The sequence below is a fragment of the Rhipicephalus microplus genome, chromosome 5 (assembly GCF_043290135.1).
Source record: "Rhipicephalus microplus isolate Deutch F79 chromosome 5, USDA_Rmic, whole genome shotgun sequence".
Lineage (NCBI taxonomy): Eukaryota > Metazoa > Arthropoda > Arachnida > Ixodida > Ixodidae > Rhipicephalus > Rhipicephalus microplus.
In genome coordinates this window covers 212,279,043-212,304,706 of record NC_134704.1, presented here as the reverse complement: position 1 = coordinate 212,304,706, position 25,664 = coordinate 212,279,043, and positions in this window count along the sequence as shown.

The window sequence follows — 25,664 nt, the reverse complement described above, 5'->3', positions numbered from 1 at the left end:
TGCGAACTTGTAGTGAACACTCCAAGTACCGCTATCTCGCATATCCTGTGCCACATAAACGCTTTACGCTTCTGTCTATCCGTCCGTCTCTTTACTTGTCTCTCTGTCAATTCGACCGTGCGTCCATCTAGAGAACACTCCAAGTAAGTCGCCCCGCCGCAGTGGTCTAGTGGCTAAGGCACTCGGCTGCTGACCCGCTGGTCGCGGGTTGAAATCCCGGCTGCGGCGGCTGCATTCCCGCCTGCGGTGGCAGGCGAAACGTTGTAGGCCCGTGTGCTCCGATTTGGGTGCACGTTAAAGAACCCCAGGTGGTCGAAATTTCCGGAGCCCTCCACTACGGCGTCTCTTATAATCATATAGTGGTTTTGGGATGTTAAACCCCACATATCGATCAAGAACACTCCAAGTACCGCCATCTCGCATACCCTGTGGCACATACCAGCTCTAGGCGTCCATCTATGCATGTATTTGTCCGCTATGTCTGTCCGTTGTCAATGCGTCCGTAAGTGCGTCCGGCTAGTAAACACTCCGTGTACTGCCATATAGCATCTCGCATGCATTGTAGCACATAACTGCTTTTCTGCGTGCGTTAATCCTTCCGTCCCTCTGTTAGTGAGTCTGTCTGTCCGTCCATGCGTCCGTCCGTGTGTTCATCTGGTGAACACTTCAAGTGCAATATCGCATACCCTGTGGCAAATACCCGCTTTACACGTCCTTCTATCCATCCGTCCTTCAGCTAGGCTCTAGGTCTCTCCGTCCATGTGTCCATTCGTGCGCCCCACTAGTGAACACTCTAAGTACCATCATCTCGCATACCCTGTGGCACATACTGGCTTTACACATCTGTCTATCCGTCCGTCCATCTGCTAGTATGTCTGCCCCTCCAACCAAGCGTCTCTCCATGCGTCCATCGAGTGAACATTGCAAGTACGGCCACCTCGCATACCCTGTGGCACATACCCGTTTTACGCGTCCCTCTATCCATACGTCCGTCTGCTAGTCTGCCTGTTCGTCCGTCGGTTCATCCGTCCAAGCGGCCATCTAGTGAACACTCGAAGCGGCCATCTTAAATCTCGCATACCCTGTGGCACATACCCGCTTTACGCGTCCGTCTATACGTTCGTCTGTCTTCTAGTCTGGCTGTGCATCCGTCCATGCTTCCGTCCGTGCGTCCATCTAGTGAACACGCCAGGTACAACCATATAGTATACCCTTTTGCACATACCCGCTTTACGCGTAAGTCTATCCGTCTGTCCGTCTGCTAGTCTGTCTATCCATCCACCCGTGCGTTCATCTAGTGAACACTCCAAGTGCCGCCATCTCGCATACCCTGTGGAACATACCCGCTTTAGGCGTCCGCCTTTCCTTCTGTTCGTCTGCTAGTCTGTCTGTCTTTCCGTCCAGGCGTCCATCCATGCGTACATCCAGTTAACACTCCTAGTACCACCATCTCGCACACCCTGTGGCACATACACGCTTTACGCGTCAGTCTATCCATCCATCCGTGTGCTAGTCTGTCTGTCCGTCCACCCGTACGTCCATCATATGAACACTCCAAATTAATTCATTTTCATTTCATTTATTGATACTGTCAGCCTTTGCGGGCAATTACAGGAGTGGGCTTAACTCATATAAAACTGAATTGTGCATAAGAGAAACATAAGATAAAGAACCTTCACTACTGGAACAAATCATTTCAGAGCACATACAACAAATATATCGTAATGGCTAAGCATATAGTTTACAGGACAGTTCGTGAAATATAAGAAAAGAGAGAATCACTGCCGAAATACATATCATATTTTGCACATAATAAAACACATATTAAATATCATAGCCTAGTTACAAAGCACGTATTTCACACGTATTCACAATCTTAGCGCATGATTTCAGAGTGCACTAAACCCTCCATCTCGCATTCCCTGCGGCACATACCCGCTTCACATGTCCGTCTCTCCGTTCGTTTGTCTGCTAGTCTGTCTTTTCATCAGTCCATGCGTCCGACCGTGTGTCCATCTAGGGAACACTCCAAGTAACGCCATCTCGCATACCCTGTGGCACATACTAGCTCTACGCGTCCGTCTATGCGTCCATCCGTCTGCTATGTCTGTCCGTCGTTCCAGGCGTCCATAAGTGCGTCCGGCTAGTAAACACTTATGACCGCCATCTCGCATCTCGCATGTCTTGTAGCACATAACCACTTCACGCGTCCGTTATTCCTTCCGTCCCTGTGCTAGTGTGTCTGTCTGTCCGTCCATGCAGCTGCCTGTGCGTCGTTCTAGTGAACACTCCAAGTACTACCATCTCGCTTACCCCGTGGCACACACCCATTTACGCGTCCGTCTATCCGGCCGTCCTTCTGCTAGGCTGTCTGTCCATCCGTTCATGCGTCCATCCGTGCATTCATCTAGTGAACACTCCAAGTACCTCCATCTCGCATACCTTGTGGCACATACCCGCTTTATGCGTCCATATATCCATCCATCCGTCTGCTAGTCTGTCTGTCCGTCCGTCCATGCGTCTTTCCACGTATCCTTCTAGTGAACACTTCAAGTACCACCATCTCGCATCTAGCACATACCGTGGCATATACCCGCTTCACGCGTTCGTCTATCCGTCCGTCCTGCTAGGCTGACTTTATGTTTGTCCAAGCGTCCGTTCGTGCATCTATCATGTGAACACTTCAAGTACCGCCATCTCGCACACCCTGTGGCACATACCCGCTTTACGCGTCCGTCTATTCATCCGTCCGCCTTCTAGCCTGTCCGTCCATCCAAGCGTCCAACCAGGCGGCATCTAGTGAACACTCTAAGATTCGCCATCTCATATACCCTGTGGCACATACCCGTATACGCGTCCGTCTATACGCCCGTCCGTCAGCTCATCTCTCGGTCCAACCATGCGTCCGTCCGTGCGTCCATATAATGAACACTCCAAGCACCACCATCTCGCATAGCCTGTGGCACATAGACGCTTTACGCGTCTGTCTATTCGTCCATCCGTCTGCTAGTCAGTCTGTCCGTCCGTCCATGCGTCCATCCGTGCGTCCATCTAGTGAACACTCTCACTACAGCCATCTCGCATCTAGCATACCCTGTGGCATATACTCGCTTTACGCGTCCGTCTATCCGTCCATCCGTCTGCTAGTCTGTCTGTCTCTGTGTCCGTGCATGCGTCCGTCCGTGCGCCCACCTATGAACACTTCATGTATCGCTATCTCGCATACCTTGTGACACATACATGCTTTACATGTTCGTCTATCCATTCGTCCGTCTGCTAGTCTGTCTGTCCGTCCGTTCATGCGCCCATCCAGTGAACACTCCAAGTATTGCCATCTCGCATACCCTGTGGCACATACACGCTTTACGCGTTCGTCTAACCATCCGTCCGTCTGCTAGTCTGTCTGTCTGTGCATGCGTCTTTTGTGCGTCCATATAATGATTACTCCAAGTACCACATCTCGAATACCCTGTGGCAAATACACGCTTTACACATCTGTCTATCCGTCCATCCAGCTGCTAGTTTGTCTGCCCGTACACCCATGCATCTGTCCATGCGTCCATCTAGTGAACACTCCAAGTACTGCCATCTTGAATCTCGGATACCCTGTGGCCGTTACCCGCTTTCCGCGTGCGTCTATCCATCCGTCCTTCTGCTTGTCTGTCTGTGTGTCCACCCATGCATTTGTCCATGCTTCCATCCAGTAGACACTCGAAGTACTGCCTTCTCGCATACTTTGTGGCACATACTCGTTTTACGCGTCCATCTACTCATACGTCCGTCTGTTATGTGTCCGTCTGTCTATGCGTCCATCCGTGCGTCCAGCTAGTGAAAATTCCAAGTACCGCCATCTCGCATACCCTGAGGTCCATACACGCTTTGCACGTCCGTCTATCCATTCGTCCATCTGCTAGTCTGTCTGTCCGTCCGTCCATGCGCCAATCTAGTGAACACTCCAAGTATCGCCATCTCGCATACCCTGTCGCAAATACACTTTTTAAGCGTCCGTCTATCCATTAGTCCGTCTGCTAGTCTCTCCGTCCGCCCGTCCATGCGTCCATCTAGTGAACACTCCAAGTATCGCCATATTGCATACCCTGTGGCGCATATTCGCTTTACGCGTCCGTCTATCCATCCATCCGTCTCCTGTGTCTGTCCGTCCATCCATACATGCATTCGTGCATCGATCTAGTGAACATTGAAAGTACGACCATCTCGCAAAACCTTTTGCACATACCCGCTTTACGCGGTTGTCTATCCGTACGTCTGTCTGCTAGTCTGTCTGTCCGTCTGTTCATGCGTCCGTCCGTGCGTCCATCAAGTGAACACTCCAAGTACCGCCATCTCGCATCTCACATGCTTTGTGGCACATAACCGCTTTATGCGTCCGTTTCTCCGTCCGTCTCTGTGCAAGTGTGTCTGTCCGTCCGTTCATGCGTCCATCCGTGCGTTCATCGATTGAACACCTCAAGTACCGCAATCTCGCATCTCGAATGCTTTGTGGCACATAACCGCTTTATGCGTCCGTCTATCTGTCTGTTCGTCTGCAAGTCTGTCGTTCCGTCCATCCATGCGTCCGTCCGTGCATCCATCTCGTGAACACTTCAAGTACCGCCATGTCGTAAATTGCATGCCTTGTGGCACATATCCCCTTTACGCGTTCGTCTATCTGTTCATCCGTCTCCTAGTCTGTCTGTCCGTCCGCCCGTGCGTCCATATAGTGAACACTCCAAGTACCGTAATGTCGCATACCCTGTGGCAAATACCCGCTTTACGCGTCCGTCTATCTCTCCTTCCGTCTGCTAGTCTGTCTGCCCGTCCATCCGAGCATCCATCTAGTGAACACTCTAAGTACCGCCCTCTCGCATACGCTGTCGCACATACCCGCATTATGCGTCCGTCTATTCATATGTCCATCTGCAAGTCTGTCTCCGTCCGTCCATGCGTCTGCACGTGCGTCCTTCTAGTGACCACTCCAGTACCACCATCTCGCTTACCCCGTGTCACATACCCGCTTTTCGCGTCCGTCTATCCGGCCGTCCTTCTGCTTTCTTGTCTTTCCTTTCGTCCTTGCGTCTGTCAGTGCGTCCTCCTAGTAAACACTCCAAGTACCGTCATCTCGCATCTCGCATACCCATTTGCACGTACCCGCTTTACGCGTCCGTCTATCCATCTCTCCGTCTGCTAGTCTGTATGTCCTTCCGTCCATGCGTCTGTCCGTGCATCCATCTAGTGAACACTCCAGGTACCAACATATCGTATACCTTGCGGCACATACACGCTTTACGCGTCCGTCTATCCATCCGTCTGTCTGCTAGTCTCTCCGTTCGTCCGTCCGTGCGTCCATCTAGTGAACACTCCAAGTACCGCCATCTCGCATACCCTGCGGCGCATACCCGATTTTCGCGTCCGTCTATTTATTCATTCGTCTGCTATGTCGGTCCGTTCGTCCATGCGTGCATTCGTGCGTCCATCTAGTGAACACTCTAAGTACCGCCATCTAGCAAAACCTTTGGCGCATACCCGCTTTGCGCGTTCGTCTTTCCGTACGTCCGTCTGCTAGTCTGTCTGTCCGTCTGTCCATGCGTCCGTCCGTGCGTCTATCTAGTGAACACTTCAAGTGCCGCCATCTCGCATGTCACATGCTTTGTGGCACATAACCGCTTTATGCGTCCGTCTCTCCATCCGTCCGTATGCAAGTCTGTCTGTCCGTCTGTCCATGCGTCCGTCTGTGCGTCCATCTAGTGAACACTTCAAGTACCTTCATCACATGCCTTGTGGCACATACACACTTTACGCGTCAGTTCATCCATCCGTCCGTCTGCTAGTCAGTCTTTCCGTTCGTACCTGCCTCTGTCCGTGCGTCCATCTAGTGAACAATCCAAGTACCGCAATCTCGAATACGCTAAGGCACATACCCGCTTCACGCATCCGTCTACCCGTTCGTCTGTCTGCTAGTCTGTCTATCTATCCACCCGTGTGTCCATCTAGTGAACATCTAGTCGAGGAGAAGGAAGACGAAGTGATTCTTTGTAGAACACATCTCGCTCGTCTCAGTGCTTTTCTGGACTTTTCGCTGCAGTGGTGGGGTGTATTGCCCCGTCGGTTGCGGTATGGATGTACAACCTCACGAGGCAACGTCTGCCTGCGGTTCGACCGCGGCCACTACCTCGAGGACGCGAGGAAACACATCCAGTGAGAGCGCTGACTCTGAGCTGTAGTCGGCATCTTGCGACGAGTCCTCAGACGACGGCTTTTAACCTGTCCTGCACCACAAGGCCAAGCGACGGATCATCAATCCATCGCCGGTGTCAAGTACAGCCACCGTAAAAACGGCGCCCCAGCGATGGCCCCATTCCATCCTCTTTGTGCCAAAGAACGCTACCGAAAGTCTGCGTGTTCTGAACAGTCAAGCGCTTTCGCTCTATTTTGAGAACACTGTGCCGAACGAGATTAAAGACCTACGGCTTAATACAAGAAAAAAACATCCTGGCTGTCGATGCGCGGCACCCGAGTGCGCTGAGCATGCTGCAACAAGTAACACAACTGGGAAGCATTGCAGTTAGGTCCATCATAACAGCCAATGGTGCGACCACATCAGGAGTCATTCACGACATTAACACAGAAATCCCAAACGCAGACCTTCCAATACTTATAAAACCAGCGAGTCAAAACAACGTTATTGTCAGCGTTGAACGGCTTGGAAACACACGCTGTGTGAGAGTAACGTTCAAAGGTGACTGTCTTCCCGCCTACGTGAAGGTTGGCCACTTTCGTCAACAAGTTCGACCGTTCATTCCTAAACCCGTGCAATGCTTCAATTGTCAGAAGATCGGCCATGTAAAAGGTGTTTGCAGGAGCTCCCCAACGTGCCCCCAGTGCTCTGAACCACACTCGGAAGACAACTGTAGTGCTACCACACTGTAGTGTCCTAACTGTCAGGGTGCTCACAAGGCTTCATCGAAAGAATGTCCGCACATAAAGAAAGAATTTTCTATGCTGAGGCAAATTGTACGAGACAGCTCGATTCACAAAGAAGCTGCCGAGAAAATCCGGCGAAGACGACGTCGCCGTCGAAGGCCTTCACGTCGGAGAGCACCAACTTACTTCAGGCGATATGTCGACGCATCAGGAAAGATCGCCAGCTGCAGTTTACAGCATGGCAAACACAGACGTTGTAAAAGAGCAAAGGGGCAGACCAGTCTCTACAGAAGAGTGGCCTCCACTTACACGTACACAACGCTCAGAAGAGCCGCAGCAGAAGCCGTCTTCTTCAGAGCAAGCTGCTGTAATGGAGGACTTGCGGAACACAGATCAGCAAGTGATAGCTCTTTTGCGACCATTATTTACGCCACCCGCTTGTGGTTAAGCAACTTGCACACACCGTCAGCAAGAAGTGCATTGCAATTACTGGACGCTTTGAGTCCAGTACTCGCAGCGCTTGAGTAAATAATGGCTCACCAGCCACTGTCTTTCAGGGAAGAGGTCCGAAAAGCATCGATTATTCAATGGAATGCCCGAGGACTGAGGTCACGCATCCCCTATTTTCGTCGGTTCGTGTACACCAATAAGTTCCCCATCATTGTCATCTCCGAGCCAAATTTGCAGAAAGAAATAAGACTGTCTGGTTATGAGTCATTCATGTCGTCTACAACTGTGGACAATAGCAAAGTTCTGATGTTTATTCGTTGCGACCTCGCCTACATTCATCATCCGGTGTCACCCCACGACGACAATCAATATATAAGTATAACAGTGAAAAGGAGACTTACCATCACGGTTGTGGGTGCCTACCTCTCTCCGTCAAGTCGTTTCGACCATACAAGACTACAAGATATCCTGTCAGCAACTTCTCACCCATGTAATATAATTGGCGACTTCAACGCCCATCATACAATCTGGGGAAGTTCGAAGACAAATGTTAGAGGGAGAAAGTTGGTGTCCTTCACCTCCGACAACCAACTTTTCTTGCTAAATGATGGCAGTCCAACGTTCCTACGTGGTTCAAGGTATAGCAGCTGCCTTGACTTGACTTTTGTCTCACAAGGCGTCGTCAGGCATGCTGAGTGGTTTCCATACATAGAAACGCATGGAAGTGACCACATTCCCACTTACATCAAAATCGATGGATTGTCCCATGCTAAGATACGCGACAGTGTTCAGAGAGTGGACTGGTCGAATTCCAGTCTCGCATGGAAGAGCAATGTGAAGTAAACATATCCCTCGACATAGAGGAGATAAGTAAAAGCACAATACATGATACTACGTGTACCCTCACCAGCTCTCCCAAAGTAACGGAATTTGACATCGAGCTAGAACGACTTCGAGCAATCCGACGTCGTGCTGAACGAAGATACCGATGCACAGAGGCAATAGAAGACTTACGGATTGCTCGACGTATAGAAAAGAAAATTAAGCACCGGATATTTACACTCGAGTCACAACGTTGGACTGTTTTTTGTGAATCACTTGAGCCACGAAAACCTTTATCCCAATTGTGGAAGACGGTACGAGGTCTCTGCACAAAACCCACTCAGTGGTCACCATTCAGGGCTCTCGCACTTTCTGAACAGAGACGTGGCATTGACGAGGCAGAAGACTTCTGTGCCAGAGTATCTGGGCCACTCGCAGTGCCCAATAGCCTATTGCCCTCGACTTACTGTCCACAAACACTGGATTCCTGCATGGATATGCCTTTTGCAATCGGGGAGCTCAGGGCAGCACTAGCTTTGTGTGGACGCACATCGGCACCAGGGTCCGATAGAATTTCTTATAGGGCCTTGTGTCATCTGGGTGAACGCGCGAGAATCCTCCTTTTGGACTTGTACAACAAATCCTGGCAAGATGGAACGCTCCCGACAAGCTAGAAGACAAGTCACCTAGTTCCACTTCTGAAACCAGGCAAGTCAGCGTTGGAGCTCTCATCTTATCTTCCGATCGCATTGGCTAGTTGTGTAGGCAATGTTATCGGGAGGATGATCCTGGGATGCCTGGAGTGGTTCTTGGAGTGTAACATCTACCCAGATGCCATGGCAGGATTTCGGCGTGGTCGAGCATCGATCAACAACGTAGTCGGCCTGGTCACTTACGTCCAACACGAGAAAGGCCGTAAGCGTCTCTGCGCATCTTTGCTCCTAGACGTTAAAGGGGCGTATGACAATGTTACGCATGAAGCTGTTCTCACCGCTCTCGAAGATATAGGAGTAGGTGGTCGGATGTATCGCTGGATACGTAGTTATTTGTCAATGTGATCCTTCTTTGTGAGCACTGAAGACGGTCCAACCTCTCGACATTACAGCCACCGAGGCGTCCCCCAGGGTGGCGTACTCAGCCCTGTGCTGTTTAATCTTACGTTAGTTGCTCTCACACCGCATCTCCCGAGCACGGTCAGGCTATCAATGTACGCAGATGACATCTGCGTTTGGGCACCGGCTGTAACACGCCTGCAGTTACGAGGAAGAATTCAAAAAGCTGCCACTGAATCATTACGCTACCTCCAAAATCAAGGCTTTGAAGTTTCTTCCGAGAAATGCGCCCTCGTAGCTTTTACGCGAAAGCCTATGGATAAGTACACTATAAGCATCAATGGTCAAACTGTACCTACGTTCGATCGCACAAGTTTTTGGGCGTCATAATTGACAGGAATCTCTTATGGAGCGATCACGTTTCGTAAATGAAGAAACGGTTAATGAACATCTGTAATATACTGAAGTTCTTTGCAGGGAAGACTTGGGGAATGTCTCCCAGTGCAATGCTACAGCTGTACAGAGTACTTTTCTCGGTTTTGTGCGGTACATTTTACCGGCATTGACCAATGCGAGCAAAACAAGCCTTCGAACGCTACAGAGTGTTCAGTTCCAGGCACTCCGGATTTACCTCGGATTGCCTCGTAGTGCGTCGACAATGGCTACTAAAGCTATCGCGGCTGACCACCTCATCACGACACCTATCGACGTTGAGGCACTCAGGGCACATATAAGGCATATTGCTCGGACACCCTACCACCACCAAGCCTCTTTACCAGCAGACAGACCACGTTCGTCATTTTGCCAAACGGTCACCACATATCGCGATTCTTTGCCAACATGCTTCGCACCCGCCACCAGGCCTTCGACTCCTCCCTGATGCCTGACTCAGGCTAACATCAGGCTAACTATACCTGGAATCCAGAAAAAAGCAGAAACATCGTCACCTGCTCTAAGACAGCTTGCTCTGCTCTTGTTATACGAGACGTATCAAGGCTGTATACACGTATACACCGACGGCTCTGTTTTACAGAAGAGTTCAACGGCATCATCTGTTATACCGATAAAAGACATGACAAGAAAATTCAAGACCTCCCACCTTACGACATCAACGGGAGCAGAGCTCACAGCTCTTCGTGCCGCATTTCAATGCATCAACGACCAATAGCCACAAAAATGGACAATTTTCAGTGACTCAAAGGCGGCACTGCAATCCCTTCTATCACCTTTACGCCACGGCCCGTACGAACAGCTGGTATTTGAGATTGCAGAAAAGACACACCACCTCATTGAGGAAGGACATGATATAGCCTTTCAATGGCTCCCAAGTCATTGCGGAATAATTGGCAATGAACGGACCGATCGAGCTGCCCGTTCTGCCCATACAGAAAGCTATAAATTACCAATTCCGCTTTCCAGAACTGACGCTTCACGGGAACTCCACGTGCTTGGTCGCAAGCGCACCTCGTCACAATGGAACGAGTCACATTTCATCTATGCACGGTTAGGTACTTTGGACCCAACTCTTCGTCTTCGAACTCCTCCGGAATTACGCCGACGAGACGCTACAATGCTGTGCAGATTATGGTTGGGCGTCGCATTTACCAATGCGTACGCGTTCCGCATAGGAATAGCAGACACTGCTGCATGCGACCATTGTTGCACTGATGAAACAACTTGGCACATTCTGTGTGAATGCCCACAATACTGCTCGCAGAGACAGTCACTCTGCAATGCACTAGATGAACTGGACAACCAGCCTCTTTCGTAAGAAAGAATCCTGAGCTGCCGACAGAACTTTATGTCGCAGAAGAAGGCTGCGCTTCTTGCGTTCAACCGGCCTGTCCAAACGACTGTGATCAGAACTCCTTAAATGTGTGTGCATGTGGTTTTTTTTCTAATTTATTTTTTATCTCTCTATTTCTATCCTCTTTCCGACCCTTTTCCCCAACCCGTACAGGGTAGCAAACCAGTTTGTCTAGGTTAACCTCCCTGTCTCTTCCTTTTATTTATTTCTTTCTCTCTGCTAGTCTGTCTGTCCGTTCGTCTATGCATCCTTGCACGTGTCCTTCTAGTGAACACTCCAAGTACCACCATCTCGCATTTCGCACACACCGTTGCATGTACCCGCTTTTCGCGTCCATCTATCCGCCTGCCTGCTAGGTCGACTTTATGTCGGTCCAAGCGTCCGTCCGCGCGTCTATCGTGTGAACACTCCAAGTACCGCCACCTCGCATACCCTGTGGCACATACACGCTTTACGCGGCCATCTATGCATCCATTCGTCAACTAGTCTGTGTCCGTCCATTCGTGTGTTCATCTTGCGAACACCCCAAGTACCGCCATCTCGCATACCCTATGGCACATACCCGCTTTACGCGTCCGTTTATCCGTCCGTCTGTCTGCAAGCCTGTCCGTCCATCCAAGCATCCATTCAGGTGGCCATCTAGTGAACACTCCAATTATCACCATCTCATATACCCTGTGGCACATACCCGCTTTACGCGTCCGTCTATTCGTCCGTCCGTCTGCTAGTCGCTCTCTCCGTCCATCCATCCGTCCATCCGTGCGTTTATCTAGTGAACACTCCGAGTACAGCCATCTCGCATCTAGCAAACCCTGTGGCACATACCCGCTTTACGAGTACGTCTATCAGTCCGTCCGTGTGCTAGCTGTCTGCCCGTCTGTCCATGCGTTCATCCGTGCGTCCATCTAATGAACACTCTGAGTACAGCCATCTCGCATCTAGCATACCCTGTGGCACATACCCGCTTTACGCGTCCGTCTATCCATCCATCCGTCTGCTAGCCTGTCTGTCCGTCCATCCGTGCACCCAACTAGCGAACACTCCAAATATCGCCATCTCGCATACCCTGTGGCACATACAAGCTTTACGCGTCCGTCTATCCATCCTTGCGTCTGCTAGTCTCTCTGTCTGTCCGTCCGTGTGTCCATCTAGTGAGCGCTCCAAGTACCGCCATCTCGCATACCCTGTGGCGCATACCCGCTTTACGCGTCCACGTATCCATCCATCCGTCTGCTATGTCTGTCCATCCCTCCAAGCGCGCATTCGTGCGTCCATCTAGTGAACACTCTAATTACCGCCATCTAGCAAAACCTTTGGTGCATACCCGCTTTACGCGGTCGTCTATCCGTCCGGTTGTATGCTAGTCTGTCCGCCAGTCCATCCGAGCATCCATCTAGTAAACACTCTAAGTACCGCCATCTTGCATACGCTGTCGCACATACCCGCTTTACTGCGTCCGTCTATCCAAATGTCTATCTGCTAGTCTGTCTGTCCGTCCGTACATGCGTCTGCCCGTGCGTCCTTCTAGTGAACACTCCAAGTACCACCATCTCGCTTACCCCGTGGGACATACCCGCTTTACGCGTCCGTCTATCCGGCCGTCCTGCTAGGCTCACTTTCCGTCCGTCCTTGCGTCCGTCCGTGTGTCCTTCCAGTGAACACTCCAAGCACCGCCATGTCGCATCTCGCATACCCTGTTGCACGTACCCTCTTTACGCATCCGTCTATCCATCCGTCTGTCTGCTAGTCTCTCTGTCCATCCGTCCATGCGTGCGTCCATGCACCCATCTAGTGAACACTCCAAGTGCCTCCATCTCACATTTCGGATACCCTGTGGCACATACCCGTTTTACGCGTCCATATATCCATCCGTGCATCTGCTAGTCTGTCTGTCTGTCCATGAGTCCATGTGTGCGTCTATCTAGTGAACTCTTTAAGTACCACCATCTCGCATACCCTGTGGCAAATACACGATTTACACATCTGTCTATCCGTCCGTCCATCTGCTAGTCTGTCTGCCCGTACACCCATGCGTCTGTCCATGCGTATATCTAGTGAACACTCCAAGTACTGCCGTCTTGAATCTCGCATACCCTGTGGCACATACGCGCTTTACGCGTGCGTCTATCCATACGTCATTCTGCTAGTCTGTCCGTCCACCCATGCGTCTCTCCATGCGTCCGTCTAGTAAACACTCCAAGTACCGCATTCTCGCATACATTGTGGCACATACCCGCTTTACGCGTCCATCTATTTGTACGTCCGTCTGTTATATGTCCATCTGTCTATACGTCCATCCGTGCGTCCAGCTAGTGAAGGCTCCAAGTACCGCCATCTCGCATACCCTGCGGCACATACATGTTTTACACGTCAGTCTATCCATTTGTCGGTCTGCTAGTCTGTCTGTCCGTCCGTCCGTGCGTCGATCTAGTGAACACTCAGAGTACCGCCATCTCACATACCCTGTCGCGCATACCCGCTTTACGCGTCCGTCTATCCATCCATCCGTCTGCTATGTCTATCCGTCCGTCCATGCGTGCATTCGTGCGTCCATCTAGTGAACACTTCAAGTACCACCATCTCGCAAAACCTTCGGCACATACCCGCTTCACGCGTTGGTCTATCCGTGCGTCTGTCTGCTAGTCTGTCTGTCCGTCTGTCCATGCATCCGTCCGTGCGTCCCTCTAGTGAACACTCCAAGTACCGCCATCACGCATCTCGCATGCCTTGTGGCACATAACCGCTTTATGCGTCCGTCTCTCCATCCGTCCGTGTGCAAGTCTGTCTGTTCGTCCGTCCATGCGTCCGTCCGTGCGTCCATCTAGTGAACACTTCAAGTATCGCCATCTCGTATCTAGCATGCCTTGTGGCACATATACCTTTACGCGTCTGTCTATCTCTTCATCTGTCTCCTAGTCTGTCTGGCCATCCGCCCGTGCGTCCATCCGTGCGTTCTTATAGTGAAGACTCCAAGTACCTTCATTTCGCATCTCGCGTACCCTGTTGCACATACCCACCTAACGCGTCCGTCCATCCATCCATCCGTCTGCTACTCAGTCTGTCCGTCCATCCATGCATCTGTCCGTGCATCCTTCTAGTGAACACTCCAAGTACCACCATCTCGCATACCCTGTGGCACATGCACGCTCTACGCGTAAGTCTATCTGTCTGTCCATCTGCTAGTCTGTCTATCCATCCACCCGTGTGTCCATCTAGTGAACAATCCAAGTGCCGGCATCTCGCATACCCTGTGACACATACACGCTTCACGTGTGCGTCTATCCGTCTGCTAGGCCGTCTGTCCATCCGTCCACGCGTCCATCTAGTGAACACTCCAAGTACCGGAATCTCGCATACCCTGTGGCACATACACGCTTTACGCGTCCGTCTATCCATCCATTCGTCTGCTAGTCTGTCTGTCCGTCCGTCCGTGCGTCCATCTAGTAAACACTCCAAATACCCTCCTTCTCGCATACCCTGTGGCACATACCCGCTTAACGCGTCCGTCTATTCCTTCGTCTGTATGCTATTCTGTCTGTCCGCCCGTCCAACGTCCGTCCGTGTGTTCATCTAAGGAACACTCCAAGTACCACCATCTCGCATACCCTGTGACACATAAACGCTTTACGCGTCCGTCTATCCGTCCGTCTCTCTACTACTCTGTCTGTCCATCCGACCGTGCGTCTATCTAGGGAACACTCCAAGTACCGCCATCTCTCATACCCTGTAACACATAGCAGCTCTACGCGTCCTTCCATGTGTCCATCCGTCTGCTAAGTCTGTCCGTCGGTCTATGCGTCCGTAAGTGCGTCCGGCTAGTAAACACTCCGTGTTCCGCCATCTCGCATCTCGCATGCTTTGTAGCACATTACCGCTTTACGCGTCCGTTAATCATTCCGTCCTTCTGCTAGTGTGTCTGTCTGTCCGTCCATGCATTCGTCCGTGTGTTCATCTAGTGAACACTTCAAGTACAATCTCGCATACCCTGTGGCAATTACCCGCTTTACGCGTCCATCTATCCGGCCGTCCTTCAGCTAGGCTCTCTGTCCTTCCATGCGTCCATGCATGCGTCCCTCTTGTGAACTATCCAAGTACCACCATCTCGCATACCCTGTGGCACATACACGCTTTACACATCTGTCTATCCGTCCGTCCGTCTGCTAGTCTGTCTGCCCATCCACCCATGCGTCTGTCCTTGCGTCCACCTAGTGAACACTCAAAGTACCACGATCTCGCATACCCTGTGGCACATACCCGCTTTACGCGTCCGTCTATCCATACGTTCGTCTGCTAGTCTGCCTGTCCGTCTGTCCGTGCATCCGTCCATGTGGCCATCTAGTGAACACTCCAAGTACTGCCTTCTTGAATCTCGCATACCCTGTAGCACATACCCGCTTTACGCGTCCGTCTAATCATCCATCCTATTCAAGTGTCCGTCCGTGCGGCCATTTAATGAACACTCCAAGTACTGCCATCTCGCATACCCTGTGACACATACCCACTTTACGTGTCCGCCTATCCGTCTATCTGTCTGCTATATTTTTCCGTCCATGCATCCGTCCGTGCTTCCATCTAGTTAACACTGTGAGTACCACCATCTCGTATCTCACACACCCGGTGGCACATACCCACTTTAGGCGTCCGTCTATCCGTCCATCCCTTTGCTAGTCTGTCAGTCCGTCCGCCCATGTGTCTGCCCGTGCGTACTTTTAGTGAACACTCCAAGTACCACCATCTCGCATACCCCGTGGCACATACCCACTTCACGCGTCCGTCTTTGCGGCCATCCTTCAGCTAGGCTGTATTTCCATCCGTCCTTGCGTCCGTCCGTGCGTCCTTCTAGTAAACACTTCAGGTACCGCCATCTCGCATCTTGCATACCCTGTCACACGTGCCCGCTTTATGCGTCCGTCTATACATGTCACCGTCTGCTAGTCTGTCTGTCCATCCGTCCGTGCGTCCGTCCGTGCATCCATCTAGTGAACACTCCAAGTACCTCCATCTCGCATCTCGCTTACCTTGTGGCACATACCTGCTTTACACGTCCATATAATCATCCGTCCATCTGCTAGTCTGTCTGTCCGTCCGTCTATGCGTCCTTCCACGTGTCCTTCTAGTGAACGCTCCAAGTACCACCATCTCGCATTTCGCACACACCGTTGTGTAGCGTGAAGAAGACGGGACGGCGGCCAACGTGGTCGTGTCCTTCTCTCGCACTTTATTCCACGCCTGATGCGGAGCCGCGTGGCTTTCCACGTTCGACACACCAAGTCCGCTAGCTTGTTCCAATCCTCGCGCAGCTCGAGCTAGCATCAGCTATGCGAGAGGCGCGGCGTGGTGATTGAGAAATGATTGTGGTGATGGTGGCACTACAGGGCTCCCCCCTAGCGCTTTGCGCGATTTGAAGGCATATGAAAAAAGAAAGAGAGCGACAAATGCTATATACATGAGCGACAATCCATAAAGTGTTCATTTGGCAAGTCCAGGTTGTCAACGTTTATAGGCTATCGGTAAGCAGTGTGTCTCCGGTGGGCGACTCTGGGAGAAGCGCAAGGGACGAAGAAGGAAGTGCGGGGTCACTGTGGTCGCCGACAAGCGGGTCTCGCGATGAGCTGGTCGGACAGGCCGAGAGTGGACCGTGTGTCGCGATGTCATGCAGCTAACGTCTGCAGAGGGTTGGCAGTGCGGTTTGTGACGTTGGGGTCGACGCAACACAGACCTCGATGTCGAGCGGCGTCTGACGTGCCGGTATAGATAGATGTGCCGACGCACGCAGGAACGTGTCCTAACAATGCCGCCAAGTGTACGGTGGGTAGTCGGGTACACGACTAGTGGTGGGACATTGCATATGATAGGCCGAGTAGGCGCTTGCACTGTCTTCAGCGCTGTGACTGCAACTCGTGGCTGCGTAGCAGGGCGGCTCAAAAGTTGCCGCAATGTGTGACGCCAAGCACGTTGTCGTCGCCGACGTAGGGTAATGTGTGGTAGACACGTATGAGGTATGAGCGTCGTCGCGGTTGTGACACACGAGCTGGCGTTGTGGACACAGGTCTGGTTGTTGCCGTCCGGAGGCAAAAGCTCCGGGGAATGGTGGTGGTGGAACCCAGTCAGCGTGGGCTCGCCCGGAGTATTGGACGGGACACCTGTGCTCGTGTAATTGACCTCCGGTAGTCCGCGCACGAGGGTTGGCGTGCAGGTCTGCATAATTGATAGCTGCCTCTAGCCAACACCCCCTAGATTGTTCCACTGCAGGCGTGGTATGCCTGATGAGCCCTGTCTGAAGCAGACCGGGCGTGTCATCTTCAAGCGCGTCAGTCATAGTCGCAGCGTGTTGGAAGCTTCGCCGTGGTTGATGGCTGGTGGCTTTAACTTGAGCTGCGGGAAACTGCGAGGACGATGGTGGTCGTTGCTGGCAGGACGTGCAGAGCATTGAGGCGGGTCGACAGTCGCCTTCGGACATCGGCGAGGGTGAAGGTTCCGCAACCGGGAGTGAATAGCAGGCGTGACAATGCCCATCGTCGTGGTAGCCACCAGGGCGTTCGGTGATGTTGCCATCGTAGAACCTGACGTGTCAGCCGTGTTGTGAGCCATGGAGGTCGGCCGAGATGAGCCGGTTGTGCGCCTGCCTGCAGCATCGTCGGCCGAGGACGATGAAAACACAAACCCCGTGGCTGACTGGTTGCATTCAACCCAAATGTCGAGAACCTTGGCGAATGGGCAGTCGGGCGCAAGACACGCATCGCTAGTGGCCAGACGAGAGGTTAAGTCTTGTAGCGAGAGAGGAAGATGGGACGGCGGCCAACGTGGTCGTGTTGTTCTCTCGCCCCTTTATTATCCAGGTTGATTTGCTGAAGCGGAGCGGCGACGGCTGCCACGTCCAAACCGCCAGGCCAGAAGCTCGTTCTCCACACTCACGCCTCGAGCTGTCGCATCAGCTGCACGAGAGGCACAGCGCGGTGGCTAGAAAAATGACGATGATGATGAATGGCGATGATGATGACTCTACAGATTATTCCCCCCCGCAGAAATGAAGCCGGAATGAAAATAATGAGAGCGTATGTAAAAGCTAGTTAGGTTTGCAAAACGAAACGGGGTTCGTGAGCAGTCCAGGTCGTCAACTGAAAGGGACAATCGGCAACCAGTGGGTCTCTGGTGGGCGACACTGGGAATGGCGCAGCGGACGAGGGTGGCTACGCAGGCACGCTGTTGGAAAAAGAGGGCGAGGGTCGTGATGAAGGGATACTTTTGTCGATAGCGAGTACCAACGGCAAGGTGAAAATGGTCAAGGGCCGAGAACACACATGGGCTGTTTCGGTGCGGTCGATTGTCGCGCGCACTCGGACACTGATGCTTAAAAGATGGACTGTAGCATGAGCGTAGTACGGCCAGTCCAGAGGGTCTAGTGTTACTTCCTTGTTGGAGCTGGTGGGAACGTCGACAGCGAGTGCGGTCAACTTTGGTAGTGTGTTTACCATGCAGGTACCGTCGCTTCCGGTGGCACATTACCGGCTGTGGCGGCCACCTGGTCGGCCGAGTAGGGTGCAGATAAGTTGGAAACGGTGCGCTTTAGACCGATGAAGTGCGACATGATTGACAGCGTAAAGAGCCGGCTCAGAGGGCACTGATAGACTGCTTTTTCCGACCTTGATATGTGGGGTTTAACGTCCCAAAACTACTATATGATTATGAGAGACGCCGTAGTGGAGGGCTCCGGAAATTTAGACCACCTGGGGTTCTTTAACGTGCACCCAAATCTGAGCTTTTTCCGACCTTTGACGACGTGTAACGCGTAGGCGTACGCCGATGAGTCGTCGCGTTGTTCGAGCTAGAACCGACGTTTGGTGATGCGAGACCGAGCGGCGGGTATGTGGCGTCACAGTTGTCATGGGCCGTCGACGGCGTTGAAATGCTCAAGCACGCGTACGTAGTGGTAGGCGGATGGTTTAACGGCACATCTGTTGGGGCATGCACGGTGTGCTCCACCTGTGGTGAGCCAGGCGTGCAGCCCTCGGGATTTCCTGGCATCGTCACAGCATCATGCACGTGGGCCACATAGATAGACACTGGCCACATAGATTCGTGCACGGGGCAGCGGCCGGTGTCGAATCTATGTGGCCAGTTGCCGGCAGGGGAATGGTCTTGACTAGCTGTGGGACGAGAGGCGTCCTGGAAGGTGATGAGCCAGTTAAAGTTGTGTCATTTTTGAGAGGAAGAGCATGTTTAAGGCCGTAAAACTTGAGCACGGCATCTCGCAAGTGATCGTACGGGCGAGGGCTCCAGGAGAAGTATGTTAGGTGGTGTTTGAGGTAATGTGGAAGATGGTATTCCAATACCTCGTACATGAGCTCTTGGATCCAGATGCCGTTGTGATACAAGGCCGCCGCAAACTCCTCGAACCACGACTCTAGGCGAGAGGTCCGGAACGGGGGCAGTGGCGGGTCGAATTGACCATGCCAGGTTTGTGCTGACTGGAGCATGGCCGCGTAGCTCGGTGGCAGTAGTGCAGCGCCGGTCGCTTGTTCGTGTGTCCGTGGTCACCAATGTAGCGGGAGAGGAAGACGGGACGGCGGCCAACGTGGTCGTGTCATTCTCTCGCCACTTCATTATCCAGGACGATTGCCGAAGCGGAGCAGCGGCGGCTGCCACGTCTTCCTTTCCCGCTACAGTCTCATTTATCAGGCGTTGTTCAAGGCGTAAGCTTCGAGGTCGGGAAGTCAATAACGGGCGAAAGGTCACCTGTGCCAGACTCCAAGGCGGGCAGCAAGGTGGTCGTCATGGAGTTTGGTGGGGCCACGGTGTCACGTGCCGTCGCTTTCGTGGAAAACGTGCAGGTAGCAAGCGTGCCAGACAGACCATCGGCCGAGGACTTCGAAAAAACGCACTTCGTGGTGGACAGGTTGTCGGCAGCAGGAACGACTTCAAGAACCTCGTCGGATCTGTGACCGGGTGCGAGAATCACTGTGCTAATGGCCGGACCATAAGGGGAGGGAGACGTTGTCGGGGAAGTTAGGTTGCGGTCAGATGAGAGCTTCGGGTCGGAGAGTTCAGCACGCTGCGACGCAGGGAAAACCTGAAAGTCGCGGGTCCCTGGAAGTGGTCAGTACTTGAGGCCATAGCAGGCAAGCACCGCAGAGCAGAGGTCATCGTAAGCCTGCTGGCTGGAGGTTGAAGTGGCAGAGAGATGAGGCAAATCTACCGGAAGGGAGTCTTGAAAAATGGTGTGCTTCAGCGGCTGGTCCGTGATGCAATTCAACGCAAGAACCGCATCGAGCTGCATGAACCATACCTTGGGGTAGGTCGATTGAAACGGCGGCACTGGCGGGCAGAGTTGCGGGAACATGGCAGCGGGCCGCCCCGCGAAGGGCGTGTTCTCCGGGTCACCAATGTAGCGAGAGAGGAAGACGGGACGGTGGCAAACGCGGTCGTGTCGTTCTCTCGCCACTTCATTCCACGCCTGAAGCGGAGCCGCGTGGCTTTCCACGTCCGACACACCAAGTCCGCTAGCTTGTTCCAATCCTCGCGCAGCTCGAGCTAGCATCAGCTGCGCGAGAGGCGCGGCGCGGTGATTGAGAAATGATGATGGTGATAATGGCACTACAATTGCATATACCCGCTTTATGCGTCCGTCTATCCGGCTGCCTGCTACGCTGAATTTGTGTCGGTCCAAGCGTCCGTCCGCGCGTCTATCCTGTGAACACTCCAAGTACCGCCATCTCGCATACCCTATGGCACATACGTTCTTTACGCGGCCGTCTATCCATCCATTCGTCAAATAGTCTGTGTCCGTCCCTTCATGTGTTCATCTTGTGAACACTCCAAGTACCGCCATCTGACATACCCTGTGGCACATACCCGCTTTTTGCGTCCGTCTATCCGTCCGTCCATCTTCTAGCCTGTCCGTCATTCCAAGTGTCCATTCAGGCGGCCATCTAGTGAACACTCCAAATATCACCATCTCATATACCCAAAGGCACATACCCGCTTTACGCGTCCGTCTATTCGTCCGTCCGTCTGCTAGTCGCTCTCTCCGTCCGTCCATGCGTCCATCCGTGCGTTCAACTAGTGAACACTCCGAGTACAGCCATCTCGCATCTAGCAAACCCTGTGGCCCATACCCGCAGACGACTACGTCTATCAGTCCGTCCGTCTGCTAGTCTGTTTGTCCGTCTGTACATGCGTCCATCCGTGCGTCCATATAATGAACACTGAGTACAGCCATCTCGCATCTAGCATACCCTGTGGCACATACCCGCTTTACGCGTCCGTCTATCCGTCCATCCCTCTGCTAGTCTGTCTGTCTCTCCGTCCGCCGAAGCGTCCGTCCGTGCGCCCATCTATAAACACAACAAGTATCGCTATCTCGCATACCCTGCTACACATACACGCTTTACGCGTCCGTCTATCCGACCGTCCTTCTGCTAGGCTGTCTTTCCGTCCGTCCTTGCGTCCATTCGTGCATCCTTCTAGGGAACACTCAGGTACCGCCATGTCTAATCTCGCATACCCTGTTGCACATACCCGCTTTACGCGTCCGTGTATCCATCATTCTGCCTGCTAGTCTGTCTGTCCGTCCGTTCATGCTTCCGTCCGTGCACCCATCTATTGAACACTCCAAGTACCTCCATCTCACATCTCGCATACCCGGTGGCACATACCCGCTTTACGCTTCCATATATCCGGCCGTCCGTCTGCTAGTCTGTCTGTCCGTCCAAGTGTCCATGTGTGCGTCTATATTGTGAACACTCCAAGTACAACCATCTCGCATCATCATCATCATCATCATCATCATCAGCCTGACTACGTCCACTGCAGAACAAATGCCTCTCCCACGTTCCGCCAGTTAACCCGGTCCTGTGCTTGCTGCTGCTAATTTATACCCGCAAACTTCTTAATCTCATCTGCCCACCTAACCTTCTGTCTCCCCCTAACCCGCTTCCCTTCTCTGGGAATTCAGTCAGTTACCCTTAATGACCAGCGGTTATCCTGTCTACGCGCTACATGCCCGGCCCATGCCCATTTCTTCTTCTTGATTTCAGCTATGATATCCTTAACCCCCGTTTGTTCCCTAATCCACTCTGCTCTCTTCTTGTCTCTTAAGGTTACACCTACCATTTTTCTTTCCATTGCTCGCTGCGTCGTCCTCGTTTTAAGCTGAACCCTCTTTGTAAGTCTCCAGGTTTCTGCTCCGTAGCTAAGTACCGGCAAGATACAGCTGTTATATACCTTCCTCTTGAGGAATAGTGGCAAACTACCTGTCATAGTTTGAGAGTGATTGCCGAATGTGCTCCACCCCATTCTTATTCTTCTAGTTACTTCAATCTCGTGGTTCGGCTCTGCGGTTATTACCTGCCCTAAGTAGACATAGTCTTTCACATCTTCAAGTGCACTATTACCTATCTCGAAGCGCTGCTCCTTGCCGAGGTTGTTGTACATTACTTTCGTTTTCTGCAGATTAATTTTAAGACCCACCTTTCTGCTCTCCTTGTCTAACTCCGTAATCATGAGTTGCAATTCGTCCCCCGAGTTACTCAGCAATGCAATGTCATCGTCGAAGCGCAGGTTACTAAGGTATTCTCCATTGACTCTTATCCCTAACTGTTCCCATTCTAGGCTTCTGAAAACCTCCTGTAAGCACGCGGTAAATAGCATTGGGGAAATTGTGTCCCCCTGCCTTACACCCTTCTTGATTGGTATTCTGTTGCTTTCTTTATGAAGCACTATGGTAGCAGTTGATCCCCTGTAGATTTCTTCCAGAATGTTTATATATACTTCATCTACGCCCTGATTCCGCAGTGTTTGCATGACGGCTGATATTTCTACCATCTCGCATACCCTGTGGCAAATACACGCGTTACACATCTGTCTATCCGTCCGTCTGTCTGCTAGTCTGTCTTCCCGTACACCCATGCATCTGTCCATGCATCCATCTAGTGAACACTCCAAGTACCACCATCTTGAATCTCGCAAACCGTGTGGCACATGCCGGCTTTACGCGTGCGTCTATCCATCCGTCTTTCTGCTAGTCTGTCCGTCCACCCATGCGTCTGTCCATGCGTCCGTCTAGTAAACACTCCAAGTATCGCCTTCGCGCATACCTTGTGACACATACCCACTTTACGCGTCCATCTATTTGTACGTCTGTCTGTTATGTGTCCGTCTGTCTGTGCGTCCATCCATGCGTCCAGCTAATGAACACTCTAAGTACCGCTATCTCACACACCCTGTGGCACATACTAGCTTTACGCGTCTGTCTATCCATCCGTCCGTCTGCTTGTCTGTTCGTCCGTCCGTCCGTCCGTGCGTCTATCTAGTGAACATTCCAAGTACCACCATCTCGCATACCCTGTGGTGCTGTGGGAGGAAGACGAAGAAGTGTGTTTTGAATAGGAGCTACTTCTGCTAACTCCGGCGTATTTCAGTTGTAATTTAAGTCTGTTGATCAGTTTTCGCTGCTCCCTTGGAGGGGATGGAGGTAGACCACGCCGGGCGCCTGCCGGCACCAGCGGCGTCAGCGGCGACCACCTCCAGGAAGCGGATGGGACAAGCGAGCGACAGCGACAGTGAAGATACTCATGCTTACTATCTAAGCAGTGAGGACTTTTCAGATGACGGTTTCCAACCTGTGCTCAGCCGCAAAGTGAAGAGGAGGAACGTGAGGACATCCTCATCCTCATCTATTCAAACTGTAAGTGAAGCGCCAAAATCGAACTCTTATACCATCCTGTTTCTGCCTGCACTTCCTACCGTCAGCATGAAACGCCTTAACAGACAGTCTGTGTCGAGGTCTCTGGAAACGCTCGTGCCAAATGAGATCACGGACATAAGAGTGAACGCCAGAAAGAATATACTGGCTGTGGATGTTTTGCACGCAAGTGCGTTGGGCGTTCTGCGCAGTGTAACTGATTTGGACGGCAACCAGGTGCGCTCTCATGTTCCCTTGGGATGTGATGTAGTAACCGGCCTGATCTACGACATAGATGTGGCTATTTGCAATAATGACTTACAATTTCTTGTCAAGTCAACAACTGATACTCCTATTGTTGATGTCACCCGGCTAGGCAAGTCTTGCTGTGTGAAGATTGCGTTTAAGAGCACATCACACCCCTCTCATGTGAAGGTGGGGTACTTCAGACATGCTGTGCGGCCTTTCATTCCAAAGCCTCTCTAGTGCCGTAAATGCATGAAACTTGGACATGTGAGCAGCGTCTGTGAGAATTCGGTGGTATGCCACCGCTGCACCAAGCCCCATGAAGCGGATAAGTGCGTCGCGACTGTCGAGAATTGCTCTAATTGCAATGGATCCTATGAAGCCACATCGAAGGATTGCCCGCGGATTCAGAAGGAAATTGCCATTTTGAAGGAGATGGTGCGCAATCACACATCTCATCGAGAAGCCGCAGCTAAAGTCAGAAGGCGTCGTTCACGTCGACGTCGGTCATCAAGGACGCCCGCTACCTCCTCGACACGTTTGCCAGATCCCTCATCAGTACCACCTCTTTGCCTCCCAGACCACATGCCGTGGGAAAGGCTGTAAAGGACAAAGCCAGTCAGCATACCCTAACTGCGACAGAGTGGCCTGCACTTAAAGGGAAGCAGCATCAAGCCAACCGAAGGAGTTTCATGACGGCCAGTCCGCGATCCCGGTTCGGGATCTTTCCAACCAAGACAGGCAAGTGACTGCAATCGTGCAATCATTAATTGCCACGATTCGCACGCTACTCAGCAGCATACAATCTCCGTCTGGTAAAAGTGCACTGCAAATACTGGATGCACTGAATCCAGTTGTATCTAACTTCGTATAAGCACAATGGCTCTACAAAATCTCATCTTCCGCAATGAAGTTAAAAGTGCGTCGATTTTTCAGTGGAATGCCAGAGGCATGAAGTCCCGTATCTCGGACTTTCGCCAATTTGTCCGGGCCAATCAATTCCCTATACTTGTCATATGTGAACCAAACGTATCAACGCCTTACAGATTGCCCGGTTATGAAGCTTTTTATTCAGCCGCTTGCGAAGAACGAAGCAAAATAATTGTTTACATTCGCACAGACTTGACTTATCTTTCGCACCCAATAAGTTCAAATGACGACAATCAGTACGTGTGTCTTTGTGTGAAGAAGAATGCAGTTTAGTTCACGCTTATTGGTGGATATATATCTCAGTCATCGCAATTTGACTGCGACAGATTATAAGACATTCTAATGAGGACCGCTGGGCCTTGGATCATCACCGGTGACTTCAACGCCCATTACATGCTTCGGGGGAGCACTAGGATGAATTCCAGGGGCGGGAACATTGTTACATTTGCTTCCGAGCACGACCTTTTCATTATGAAGGATGGTACCCCCACGTATCTGCGGGGTCTCACGTATGGCAGTTGCCTTGATCTGACATTGGTGTCATGGTGCTTCTCTCACAAAGTTAAATGGTATTGCGATATTGAGACTCATGGGAGTGATCACATACCCACCTACGTGACGATCGATGGTATCATAAAAAATTTCTCTTCCGGTGTTGTAATTGGCACTGACTGGTCGATGTTTACATCGCGTGTTGAGGACGCTTGCAAGAAGGTCTCGCCTGCAGCCTGGAAAATACCATAGCGGAAGCTAT